This window comes from Pseudophryne corroboree, chromosome 8 (genome assembly GCF_028390025.1).
Source record: "Pseudophryne corroboree isolate aPseCor3 chromosome 8, aPseCor3.hap2, whole genome shotgun sequence".
In the NCBI taxonomy this organism is placed as follows: domain Eukaryota; kingdom Metazoa; phylum Chordata; class Amphibia; order Anura; family Myobatrachidae; genus Pseudophryne; species Pseudophryne corroboree.
Genome location: NC_086451.1, coordinates 176,158,961 through 176,173,246, shown reverse-complemented (window position 1 = coordinate 176,173,246; position 14,286 = coordinate 176,158,961). Strand labels below are relative to the sequence as shown.

The 14,286-nt window shown below is 46.2% G+C and overlaps 1 non-coding gene across 1 annotated transcript; it reads left to right on the top strand.

The window, feature by feature from the left end:
* Positions 1-2,356: 2,356 nt before the first annotated feature.
* LOC134951744 (U1 spliceosomal RNA) lies at positions 2,357-2,524 on the top strand. Its single transcript, XR_010184427.1, has one exon. It is a non-coding gene; the product is annotated as a U1 spliceosomal RNA (small nuclear RNA).
* The last annotated feature ends 11,762 nt before the right edge of the window (positions 2,525-14,286 follow it).

The window sequence follows — 14,286 nt, the reverse complement described above, 5'->3', positions numbered from 1 at the left end:
TTCTGGGTAAAACGCGGGAGTGTCTGAAGAAACGGGGGAGTGTCTGGGCGAACACTGGGTGTGTTTGTGACGTCAAACCAGGAACGAAACTGACTGAACTGATCACAGTTGTCGAGTAAGTCTGGAGCTACTCAGAAACTGCTAAGAAGTGTCTATTCGCAATTCTGCTAATCTTTCGTTCGCAATTTTGATAAGCTAAGATTCACTCCCAGTAGGCGGCGGCTTAACGTGTGCAATGCTGCTAAAAGCAGCTTGCGAGCTAACAACTCGGAATGAGGGCCATTATGTGTAAAAGGGCATTAATAAAGGTTGTCATAATGTGTAAGACGCATTATGTTTATAAGGACATTAGTGATGTGTCTCATATGTGTAAGGGGCATTACTGTGTGGAATTATGTGTATAAATGCATTACTAATGTGTGGCATTATGTGTATAAGGTGCTCTAATATGTAGCGTTGCGTATAGAAAGGGCATTTACTGTGTCGTCTAATGTGAATAAAGAGCAATAGGGTGTGGTGTAATGTAAATAAGGAGCAATTCAGTGTGATGTAATGTGAATACGGAGCACTACTGTGAGAAGTAACGTTTATAAGGTAAAGTAATACTACTGTGGGATGTAATGTGAATTATGGACACTATCGCGTGATCAAATGTGAATAAAATTGCAGTACTGTGTGGCGGAATTTTAATTGGGGGTACTATTGTGTGGACATGCCCATTGCCAGCAAAAACACACCCCTTTTTGGACTGTGCGCCAAATGTGCGAACTGTTCCTGTTTAAAATATAGGGGGTACAAACACCAAAATAAGTACTGTTATGGGTGAGGGTTGATGGTGCTGGGAAAGAGGTGCAAGGTCAGAGGCGGAACCAGCGGTGGTGCTAGGGGGCACCAGGCAAAATCTTGCCTAGGGCATCATATTGGTTAGGGCCAGCTTTGGCAAAGGGCCTTGTGGGGGAAATGTCTTCAGTAAAAGCATTCCCTGTGTGTGTGGTGTGTCGGTACGCGTGTGTCGACATGTCTGAGGAAGAAGGCTATATTAGAGAGGAGCGGGAGCAAATGAATGTGGTGTCTCCGCCGACACCTGATTGGATGGATATGTGGAATGTTTTAAATGCTAGTGTAAACTCATTGCACAAAAGATTAGACAAGGCTGAAGCTTTGGGACAGTCAGGGTCTCAACCCATGCCTGATCCTATGTCGCAGGGACTGTCAGGGTCTCATAAGTGCCCACTATCCAGATTGTTGACACAGATACCGACACGGATTCTGACTCCAGTGTCGATTACGATGATGCAAAGTTACAGCCAAAATTGGCAAAATACATTTGATATATGATTATGGCAATAAAAGATGTTTTGCACATCACAGAGGAGCCCCCTATCCCTGACAAGAGGGTACATATGTACAAGGGAAAGAAGCCTGAGGTAACCTTTTCCCCTCACACGAGCTGAACGAGTTATGTGAAAAAGCTTGGGAATCTCCTGCAGATTTCCAAAAGGATTCTTATGGCGTATCCTTTCCCATCAACGGATAGGTTACGATGGGAATCCTCCCCTTGGGTGGACAAAGCATTAACACGCTTATCCAAGAAGTTAGCCCTCCCGTCCCAGGATACGGCTACCCTCAAAGAGTCTGCTGACCGCAAACAGGAGATTACCCTGAAGTCCATTTATACACATTCAGGTACCTTACTCAGACCGGCAATTGCGTCGGCCTGGGTGTGTATGTGTAGTGCTGTAGCGGCATGGACGGATACTCTAGATAAGGATACTATTTTATTGCCCCTGGGGCATATAAGAGATGCTGTCCTATATATGTGTGTATGCAAACTACAGGTGGTGCTGCATGGCTCACACCCTTTTACTTGTCTTGTAGAGCAACTCTGGAGCTGTTACTGGGTCCAGCTGCTGCAAGAAATCAGCTTGAATGCTTCAGGGGCTGGGGCATGGCCAACATGAGCCCCACACTGATGGGGGTGTATAAAGCGATCTAGGGGTCATCCAAGCGCAACCCCACAAAGGCCGCCATGCCCTGCGTGACCATTTTCTCTTTTCATATGCAGACGAGGGTTGCAGCCAACTATACCCATTGCTTGGATGACATCACCATATGCGAATCCATCTGCTGCAGGCCTTCCCCCAGGAATGCTTGCACTAGTTGTTGCATTTGGTTTGTTGTTTGGGGGGTGCTTCAGTATTAGGCAGCCTTCTTCCCTCACACATTCGTCTGAAAATGTGTTCTCCCTGCAGTTGTTGTCCCCAGATGAGAGTTCCCTTGTGCTGCCTCAGTTGAATCTCCTTTACTTGACGGAGGTGTGCCTGAGCAGCGGCCCTCCCCAGCCCTATCTCAAATCATACTTATTTTGCTTAGGTGATTCCATGGTCATGAAGATTGTTTTCCCAGGGTGAGGTTCATTCATTGCATTCTGGGTATGCTGACCTCTGTGATTTCCCCAAATGTGGGAATCTCGACTGCATAATTTGTGGTAGGGGGGGGGGGACTGCATTTGTGCTTTCCCCTGGTTGGCTCTGGTATAATTTAGATCTCATTGTCTCAGGTCTCTCTCCCGCCTAGTTTGCTGTCTGTTTCCACTTCTCTTTTCTTGAGCCCCTCCCTTCTATGCCCTTGCGCACTATCCTGACTTCTCCCGTCTGCTTACTTTGTGCCTTCCAACGCACAATGCGAACTACAGGTGGTGTTGCAGGGCCCACACCCTTTTATTTGCCTTACAGAGCAGCTCTGGAGCTGTTACAGTGCCCAGCTGCTGCAAGAAATCAGCTTGAATGCTTCAGGGGCTGGGGCATGGCCAACATGAGCCCCACACCAAAGGAGGGTGGGGGGTGTTCAATGCGAACTAGGGGTCATCCAAGCACCCCTTTTCTCTTTTCATATGCAGATGAGGGTTCCAGCCAACTTTGGCCCACTGCTTGGATGACATCACCGTATGCAAATCCGTCTGCTGCAGACCTTTCCCCAGGAATGCTTGTACTAGTTGTTGCATATGGTTTGATGTTTGAGGGTGCTTCAGTATTAGGCAGCCTTCCGCCCTCTCATTTTCATCTGAAAAGATGTGGTCTCCCTGCAGTTGTTGTCCCCAGACAAGAGTTCCCTTGTGCTTCCTCAGTTGAATCTCCTTAACTTGACGGGGGTGTGCTCGAGCAGCCGCCCTCCACAGCCCTATCCCAACACATGCTTTTCTTGCGTATGAGATCTCTTGATCATGAAGATAGTTCTCACAGGGTGAGGTTCATCCATTACATTTTAAAGTAGGAAGGTACAAATTACATATTCAAATTACATATATGTGCTGGATTCAAATGTTTTCCCCCCTTCCTTTCTCAATTGTGCCCATCAGCAGCTATTCTAATGTTGCTGCCAATGGGTGTGACACATTCATTTCTTCTGTGGGGTACACTGGACTCCACAAGGATTCACATTGGGGTGTAGAGTAGGATCTTGATCTGAGGCACCAACAGGCTCAAAGCTTTTGACTGTTCCCAAGATGCTCAGCGCCCCCTGCTCTATAACCTCGCTTCCATGAACAGGGAGCTCAGTTTGTAGTTGGTGCCTTCAGTAGCAGGCCACTTAACAGGGGGCTGCCTCAGGCAGCCTATTCTTAGCTATTAATTTTGACAAGAAAAGAAGAACTTTTTTTTATAAGAATCTACAAGGGCTGCAGCAGGTTAGGTCTAATAGACATCTTTACTACAGCTCCATCACTCCCAGCGGCGCAGTATACTCCCGTGCCCTGGTTGCTGGGTCACTGCAGCGGAGGCTCCGGTTTCTTCCTAAGGTCAGTCACACACACACCGCCCTCCGGGATCACGAGGCCGCTGATGAAAGGGAGGTAAGGGACTTCTGTGCCCACACTATACCGTGATCCAGCGTGGCTGTAGGGGGTGGGCCATGTGCGCACTGGCGTGGACACTGATTACTGGGCAGCCGCTCCACTAGCCACCAGGGACAGTTAAGGAGCACAGCTCTGGGGGGGTTTTCTCTTATATTAACCCCATTTTGTACTACCCGCAGTGCATTGTGATAGGTAATAGAGCCTGATTCAGGTTGGATTGCAATCGCAATAAGCAATCCAACTGCAAAAATTGCTAAGAGCATACGCATGCGCCTGCATTTTCTGCGGCACCCCGCAGATAATGCGATCGCTTCTGACTGTCAATCGGTGCTGGGGGGGGGGGCAGCAACAATCCATTTCCAAGTCGGAGATGGAGCGGTGCATGGGCAGGGCTACAAAATGGGGTCGGCAACGGAGAAACAGGAGGCGTGGTCAGAGCTGCTGCATGACATCACATGCAGCAGCTGCGATCACAAAAATGGTGGCGGCTTCCTGCGCACACATACAGTCTGCACCAACAGGAGGCTAACCCATTTTTTATGATCACGCTGAACTGCACTGAGACTGCAATTTCAGCGTGGTCAAGAAGGGAGGCGGCATGCTGGGTGGCCCCAGCATGCGAACCAAAGGATTGCAAATTCTGTTACTTAGCAGAATTTGCAATCCTTACTGAATTAGGCCCATTGATTACAAAATGTATTTGTAAATATTTGAAGTTTTTCTTCAGGGACTAACACAAAAGATGCTTGGGGCTACTAACACATGGGTAAGCCACGTAAAGCTTCCCATGGGTCAGTGGCATCACAACGGGGTTGCGGCCCACACCCGAGTGTCACCCGCCAAGGGGGGTGACACCAAAGTGCCGGCTCCTCTTCAGTGACAGAATATGGGTGTTTCACTGTAACATTACGTGCAACACCCAGTTTCTGTCACTGTGCAGGAGCCAGCACCACTCACACACTAGTCCCCGGGTGCAGCACTCAACCCCCGGGATACCCGGAGCAACAAAATGGAGATTCAGGAAAACAGGCCACACCCCTACCTATGAGACCATGCCTCCTTTTTACCATTGCGCTGCTTATCTGCGCGCACTGCATTACAATCTCCCTCGCTGCCTCTCTGGGTGTCACCAATGATAGTGACACCTTTGCCATGCTTGTAGCAGCTGGTCCTAAGATCTACACCTCCAGCCCTGAGTGTTTGCCCTTGTGACTTGTTGATCATCATAGCGAAGCAGATTCTTACAGAAAACTGCAGGGGCTTAGATTGAAAAGAAAAACATTGACGAACCCATCATTTCAGCAACAGGGTCTGCCACACGGCTGACTGAAATGACTGGTTGGTTTGGGTCCCCACCAAAAAAGAAGCAATCAATCTCTCCTTGCACAAACTGGCTCTACAGAGGCAAGATGTCCACCTCATCATCCTCCGATTCCTCACCCCTTTCACTGTGTACATCGCCCCCCTCACATATTATTAATTCGTCCCCACTGGAATCCACCATCTCAGATCCCTGTGTACTTTCTGGAGGCAATTGCTGGTAAATGTCTCCACGGAGGAATTGATTATAATTCATTTTGATGATCATCATCTTCTCCACATTTTCTGGAAGTAACCTCGTACGCCGATTGCTGACAAGGTGAGCGGCTGCACTAAACACTCTTTTGGAGTACACACTGGAGGGAGGGCAACTTAGGTAGAATAAAGCCAGTTTGTGCAAGGGCCTCCAAATTGCCTCTTTTTCCTGCCAGTATACATACGGACTGTCTGACGTGCCTACCTGGATGCGGTCACTCATATAATCCTCCACCATTCTTTCAAAGGTGACAGAATCATATGTAGTGACAGTAGACGACATGTCAGTAATCGTTGCCAGGTCCTTCAGTCCGGACCAGATGTCAGCACTCACTCCAAACTGCCCTGCATCACCGCCAGCGGGTGGGCTCGGAATTCTTAGCCTTTTCCTTGCACCCCCAGTTGCGGGAGAATGTGAAGGAGGAGCTGTTGACGGGTCACGTTCCGCTTGACTTGACAATTTTCTCACCAGCAGGTCTTTGAACCTCTGCAGACTTGTGTCTGCCGGAAAGAGAGATACAATGTAGGTTTTAAATCTAGGATCGAGCACGGTGGCCAAAATGTATTGCTCTGATTTCAACAGATTGAATCCTGGTTAAGCGAATTAAGGGCTCCATCCACAAGTCCCACATGCCTAGCGGAATCGCTCTGTTTTAGCTCCTCCTTCAATGTCTCCAGCTTCTTCTGCAAAAGCCTGGCAGTGTCTGAACTGACTTCACGTGTGGCAAGTTCAAAGGGTTGCAGAACCTTACACAACGTTGAAATCATTCTCCACTGCGCTTGAGTCAGGTGCATTCCCCCTCCTTTGTCTATATCGTGGGTAGATGTATAGGCTTGAATGGCCTTTTGCTGCTCCTCCATCCTCTGAAGCATATAGAGGGTTGAATTCCACCTCGTTACCACCTCTTGCTTCAGAGGATGGCAGGGCAGGTGCAGGAATGTTTGGTGGTGCTCCAGTCTTCGGCACACGGTGGCTGAATGCAGAAAGTGGCCCGCAATTCTTCGGGCCACCGACAGCATCTCTTGCACGCCCCTGTCGTTTTTTAAAATAATTCTGCACCACCAAATTCAATGTATATGCAAAACATGGGACGTGCTGGAATTTGCCCAGATGTAATGCACGCACAATATTGGTGGCATTGTCCGATGTCACAAATCCCCAGGAGAGTCCAATTGGGGTAAGCCATTCTGCGATGATGTTCCTCAGTTTCCGTAAGAGGTTGTCAGCTGTGTGCCTCTTATGGAAAGCGGTGATACAAAGCGTAGTCTGCCTAGGAACGAGTTGGCATTTGCGAGATGCTGCTACTGGTGCCGCCGCCGCTGTTCTTGCTGCGGGAGGCAATACATCTACCCAGTGGGCTGTCACAGTCATATAGTCCTGAGTCTGCCCTGCTCCACTTAACCACGGACATGTGGACTAGTGGACCTTGGGTACAACTGCATTTTTTAGGACACTGGTGACTCTTTTTCTGAGGTCTGTGTACATTTTCGGTATCGCCTGCCTAGAGAAATGGAACCTAGATGGCCCATGGAAAAGAAACATCCCTAAAGGACAGTTCCTTCGCGCAAGAAGGAACTGTTCGGATAGGAGAAAGTACTTAGAACAGGCAGAACTTATGTTAGAAGCCTTCATCTCAAGAGGCTACCCTGAAGCTCCTCTGAGGAGGACCATGAGAGAAGTGGCTGATATGGATAGAGATAATTTATTTCGACCAAGAGGGGTGCCTGGGACCAAAACTATAGATACGGACCAGACTAATGGCCCACAAGAAAATCTAGCCTTTATATCGACATATAATAAAGATAGTATGCAAATTAAGAAAATCATCTGTAAAAATTTTGGCATACTAAATCAAGATCCAATACTCAGGGGAAATATACCTTCCAAACCCAAGTTTATTTTTAAGAAAAATCGGTCAATCAAAAACATCCTTGCCCCCAGTTTTCTAAAAGAAATACCTACAAATATACAGGGGGGTGATACACAGACTAGTTGGTTACCATCTAGACCAAAAGGTTTTTTTCGCTGTGGAGCCACAAGATGCACCACCTGTAAACATATCCCTAGAAGAACTACAACTATCTCGATTGATAGGGAAGAAAATTACATGTTAGGAAGTTTTATGAATTGCGACACAAACTATGTTATTTACCTACTTACATGTGGTTGCAATCAGAAATACGTAGGACGAACCACCAGGAGCATTAAAGTTCGCTTCATGGAGCACCGTCGAAACATTGTGAATAGATTTCCCTCGCATAGTGTCTCTAGACACTTCAGAGACAAACATAATGGGGATCCTAGCTCCCTAGGTCTGATAGCAATTGAACATGTTATGATAACTAAGAGAGGGGGGGATCGCTATAAAAATCTGTGTAAACAGGAATTATACTGGATGTATAAATTGGATACCATCCATCCATCTGGATTGAACGAGATGGTTGAACTTAATCCAGTATTATAAATTTCCAATCTCACTCTTCTGTGGCTGTTTATCCTCATGCCATTTTTTTTACCCCCCCTGTATATAACTTTGGTTTCTCCTATTAATATTATTAATATTATTATTATCATTATTATTATTTAGATCCCTCCCCCTCTTCCCCCTTTTTCTTATGGTTTATAGATATTGAGCGAGATATCATTTTTTGCCAATTAGGTTATTATAGATAATCAGAATGACTCTAATTGTATGTGATTTATTTGGTCACCATATCTCTATTGATTATGAGGATGAGATATATATATAAAAATACGAACACTAACAAGAAATGTGAGATACATGTATGCCTTTTATGAAAAGGAAGGATCAGCTAATTGATTGTATGTTTATACCCTTTTGAAAAATATGACTATTATATAAGTTTGTTACAATATATATGATACTTATCCCAAAAATAAGTTATATTATATATCTATATGTGATAATACTTTTGGCTACACACAGATCAACTGGATAAATTTACGGTTGTCCCATATATTGTATAATATACAGAATATAATGTGGTCATGATCACTTTGTTTTCTTACTCCTCTTTTCCCTTTCCTTCCTTCCTTTCCCCCCCCCCTTTCCACTCTCCCCCCCCCCCTCCCCCCACCCACTCCCCCCTTTCCCCTTTCTCCCGAGAGACAATAGATACTAGACATCACCATGGTGATTTATATTTGATACATCCCTGTGGTGATTCTCCATAATTAGAATGAACACAATTGGGAGTTTTTGGTACTATATGCTTTGTTTATATTTGCATATTATTATGCGCTTAAACATCTCCAGTATTGGAGATGACTAGACACACAAATTCACAATGTGGTGAAATTAATACTAGAGATGTTTTATCTCTGGATATAGTATAAGGTGACGCTGTCACGTTGCTATGGCAACGCCTGATAATGTGGTAGGGCTACATTCCCCTTATAATAATGTCCGTCGATATGCAGAGAGATGACGTGTCTCCTGATTCTGGGACCCACGTCTTCGTAACAGATATGGTAGCCTCAGGCAACGTTGCTACGTTGCCATAACAACGTCTAACAACGCGATAAGGGTTATATGCCCCTCACAACAATGAATGCCGGTGCGCGGGAAGATGACGTGTCTCCTGGTCCTGGGACGCACGTCGTCGCGTTATGCCTAGGATGGTACGCAAACGTAACTTAGCAACGAACAACACATAGAGACTAGGAGGGATGACGTGGCCGGAACAGCGCCCCGTTCATGCCTCCGTCTCAAATATACCCAGACTTCCGTTTAGTTTCAGCTGGACTGATATCAGTAGATCCAGCAGCGAGACCTCATCTCGTCACCAGAGTATGATTATTCAAAATACATGTAATGGAATACAACGATACAAACCATGTGAGTGATCTGACTTATATGGATTCTTTTTCCATCTTTTCTTCCTCTCTCTGTTTGACCTCCCACCCTATGTTGATGTCACTGATCATGTGATCGGACTCTGATGAAATTAAAGTATTTTATTCTGCATATTTGATTAAAAATGTGTCTTAGTATAATAAATTATACACATATATATATTACTAATGGTTCCAACTCCTATGTCTGTCATTATTTTGGTCACATAATGCAAACAGGTGGTCACAATTAATCACACTTACTAATGAGCAGCCATATTTGGTAGAGTATATAAATCCTTTTTGGCAGGCCTTTTAGCACCTTGAAAAAGTTGCATGCAAGCAACGAAACGCGTTGGTGGGACTTGCCTGATAGTGTGTTTGCCTAAACCTTGGAAGGACTGGACCTGGACCAAGCCCCCGCAATTGCCTTTTAACAACTTGGACCCTTAAAAGAACCTACACGTACCGTGGAGGAGCCACATCTACCATTCTCTGAGGAACTGCAAATTTGCGGACGCAGCTTCGCCTAATTACCTCAAGGGACGCCGGTGGTAACTATAAACTCACGGATAGGACAAAGGGTCCTTACATGCAAGGGGACTATCATAGGAACAGGTCTCGTAACATTTACCTTCTACAAGGACTTTATTGACATTTGAAAAACACCTATCATGATTGATATTTGAAAATCATGTGAAAGTTCAAATTAGATACACATACTCTACTATTACAGACCACTTTTTAATATATGTTTTATTAAAATAAGGATTTTACCTATAAAAAAAAAAAAAAAAAAAAAAAGGGTGGGACTTGCCTGATAGTGTGTTTGCCTAAACCTTGGAAGGACTGGACCTGGACCAAGCCCCCGCAATTGCCTTTTAACAACTTGGACCCTTAAAAGAACCTACACGTACCGTGGAGGAGCCACATCTACCATTCTCTGAGGAACTGCAAATTTGCGGACGCAGCTTCGCCTAATTACCTCAAGGGACGCCGGTGGTAACTATAAACTCACGGATAGGACAAAGGGTCCTTACATGCAAGGGGACTATCATAGGAACAGGTCTCGTAACATTTACCTTCTACAAGGACTTTATTGACATTTGAAAAACACCTATCATGATTGATATTTGAAAATCATGTGAAAGTTCAAATTAGATACACATACTCTACTATTACAGACCACTTTTTAATATATGTTTTATTAAAATAAGGATTTTACCTATACTACTTGTTTTTGCTTATGTGACCATTCCAGCGCTGTATTTACTTGTTTTATCTACATTTTCGGTATCGCCTGCCTAGAGAAATGGAACCTAGATGGCATTTGGTACCGGGGACACAGTACCTCAATCAAGTCTCTAGTTGCCTCTGAATTAACGATGGATACCGGAACCACGTTTCTCACCACCCAGGCTGACAAGACCTGAGTTATCCGCTTTGCAGCAGGATGACTGCTGTGATATTTCATCTTCCTCGCAAAGGACTGTTGGACAGTCAATTGCCTACTGGAAGTAGTACAAGTGGTCTTCCGACTTCCCCTCTGGGATGACGATCGACTCCCAGCAGCAACAACAGCAGCGCCAGCAGCAGTAGGCGTTACACTCAAGGATGCATCGGAGGAATCCCAGGCAGGAGAGGACTCGTCAGACTTGCCAGTGACATGGCCTACAGGACTATTGGCTTTCCTGTCTAAGGAGGAAATTGACACTGAGGGAGTTGGTGGTGTGGTTTGCAGGAGCTTGGTTACAAGAGGAAGGGATTTAGTGGTCAGTGGACTGCTTCCGATGTCATCCAAAGTTTTTGAACTTGTCACTGACTTATGATTAATGCGCTGCAGGTGACGTATAAGGGAGGATGTTCTGAGGTGGTTAACGTCCTTACCCCTACTTATTACAGCTTGACAAAGGCAACACACGGCTTGACACCTGTTGTCCGCATTTGTGTACAGGATGCATACCTTCATGTCCCCATTTATCCATCTCATCAGGCGTACCTCAGATTTGCGGTACAGGACTGTCATTGCCAATTTCAGACGTTGCTGTTTGGTCTCTCCACGGCCCAGAGAATTTTCACCAAGGTAATGGCGGAAATGATGGTTCTCCTGCGTAAGCAAGGTGTCACAATTATCCCGTACTTGAGCGATCTCATAAAAGCGAGATCAAGAGAGCAGTTGCTGAACAGCGTATCACTTTCACTGAAAGTGTTACAGCAACACGGCTGGATTTTCAATATCCCAAAGTCGCAGTTGGTTTCTACGACTCGTCTGTCTTTCTTGGGCATGATTCTGGACACAGACCAGAAGAGAGTTTATCTCCCGATAGGAAAGGCCCAGGAACTCATGACTCTTGTCAGGAACCTATTGAAACCAAAACTTGTGTCAGTGCATCACTGCACTCGAGTCCTGGGAAAGATGGTGGCATCATACGAAGCCATTCCATTCGGCAGGTTCCATGCGAGGACTTTCCAATGGGACCTACTGGACAAGTGGTCTGGGTCACATTTGCAGATGCATTGGTTGATCACCCTGTCCCCCAGGGTCAGGGTATCACTCCTGTGGTGGCTGCAGAGTGCTCACCTTCTCGAGTGACGCAGATTCGGCATTCAGGACTGGATCCTGGTGACCACAGAGGCAAGCCTCCAAGGTTGGGGAGCAGTCACACAGGGAAGAAATATCCAAGGTCTTTGGTCAAGTCAAGAGACTTGTCTTCACATCAACATCCTGAAACTAGGGGCCATATACAATGCCCTACGTCAAGCGGAGACCTTACTTCGCGACCAACCGGTTCTGATCCAGTCAGACAACGTCACCGCAGTGGCTCATGTAAACCGCCAAGGCGGCACAAGGAGCAGAGTGGCGATGGCACAAGCCACCAGAATTCTTCGCTGGGTGGAGAATCACGCAAGCGCACTGTCAGCAGTGTTCATTCTGGGAGTGGACAACTGGGAAGCAGACTTCCTCAGCAGACACGACCTACATCCGGGAGAGTGGGGACTTCATCAGGAAGTCTTTGCACAGATTACAAGTCGGTGGGAACTGCCACAGATAGACATGATGGCGTCCCGGCTCAACAAAAAGCTACAGAGGTATTGCGCAAGGTCAAGAGACCCTCAGGCAGTAGCTGTAGACACCCTAGTGACACCGTGGGTGTTCCGGCCGGTCTATGTATTTCCTCCTCTTCCTCTCATACCCAAGGTGTTAAGGATAATAAGACAAAGAGGAGTGAGAACAATCCTCATTGTTCCAGATTGGCCACGGAGGACCTGGTATCCGGATCTGCAGGAAATGCTCACAGAAGATCCGTGGCCTCTTCCTCTAAGACAGGACCTGTTGCATCAGGGGCCCTGTCTGTTCCAAGACTTACCGCGGCTGCGTTTGACGGCATGGCGGTTGAATGCCGGATCCTAGCAGTGAAAGGCATTCCGGTTGAGGTCATCCCTACGCTGATAAAGGCTAGGAAGGATGTAACGTCAAAACATTACACCGTATATGGTGAAATTATGTTTCTTGGTGTGAGGCCAGGAATGCTCCTACGGAAGAATTCCATCTGGGCCGTTTCCTTCACTTCCTACAAACTGGAGTGAATTTGGGCCTAAAATTAGGCTCTATTAAGGTCCAGATTTCGGCCTTATCCATTTTCTTTCAAAAAGAATTGGTTTCTCTTCCAGAAGTTCAGACTTTTGTAAAAGGAGTGCTGCATATTCAGCCTCCTTTTGTGCCTCCGGTGGCACCTTGGGACCTTAACGTGGTGTTAAGTTTTCTAAAATCACACTGGTTTGAACCACTTAAAACGGTGGAGTTAAAATATCTCACATGGAAGGTGGTCATGTTATTAGCCTTGGCTTCGGCTAGGCGAGTGTCGGAATTAGCGGCTTTGTCACATAAAAGCCCATATTTGGTGTACCATGTGGATAGAGCGGAATTGCGGACCCGTCCTCAATTCCTACCAAAAGTGGTCTCATCTTTTCACATGAACCAACCTATTGTGGTGCCTTTGGCTACGCGTGACTTGGAGGATTCCGAGTTACTTGATGTGGTCAGGGCTTTGAAGATTTACGTGGCCAGGACGGCTAGAGTCAGGAAAACTGAAGCGCTGTTTGTCCTGTATGCAACCAACAAGATTGGTGCCCCTGCTTCAAAGCAGGCTATTGCTCGCTGGATTTGTAACACGATTCAGCAAGCGCATTCTATGGCTGGATTGCAGTTACCGAAATCGGTCTAGGCTCATTCCACGAGGAAAGTGGGCTCTTCTTGGGCGGCTGCCCGAGGGGTCTCGGCACTACAGCTGTGTCGAGCTGCTACTTGGTCAGGTTCAAACACCTTTTCAAAATACTATAAGTTTGATACCCTGGCTGAGGAGGAACTCATGTTTGCTCAATCGGTGCTGCAGAGTCATCCGCACTCTCCCGCCCGTTTTGGAGCTTTGGTATAATCCCCATGGTCCTTACGGAGTCCCCAGCATCCTCTAGGATGTTAGAGAAAATAAGATTTTAAACCTACCGGTAAATCTTTTTCTCGTAGTCCGTAGAGGATGCTGGGTATCCGTCCCAAGTGCGGACTACTTCTGCAATACTTGTATATAGTTATTGCTTCAATAAGGGTTATGTTAGAGTTGCATCAATCCTGCACTGATGCTACAGTATGTTGTTTTTTCGTACTCATAACTGGGTAGTTTATCACAAGTTATACGGTGTGATTGGTGTGGCTGGTATGAATCTTGCCCTGGATTAACAAAATCCTTTCCTCATACTGTCAGTCTCCTCTGGGCACAGTTTCTCTAACTGTGGCATAGAGGGGCATAGAGGGAGGAGCCAGTGCACACCCAGAACTAAAGTCTTTCTTAAAGTGCCCATGTCTCCTGCGGAGCCCGTCTATCCCCATGGTCCTTACGGAGTCCCCAGCATCCTCTACGGACTACGAGAAAAAGATTTACCGGTAGGTTTAAAATCTTATTTTCTACTTTATTCTTTTCTATCCTAGTTTATTACGACCAACTTT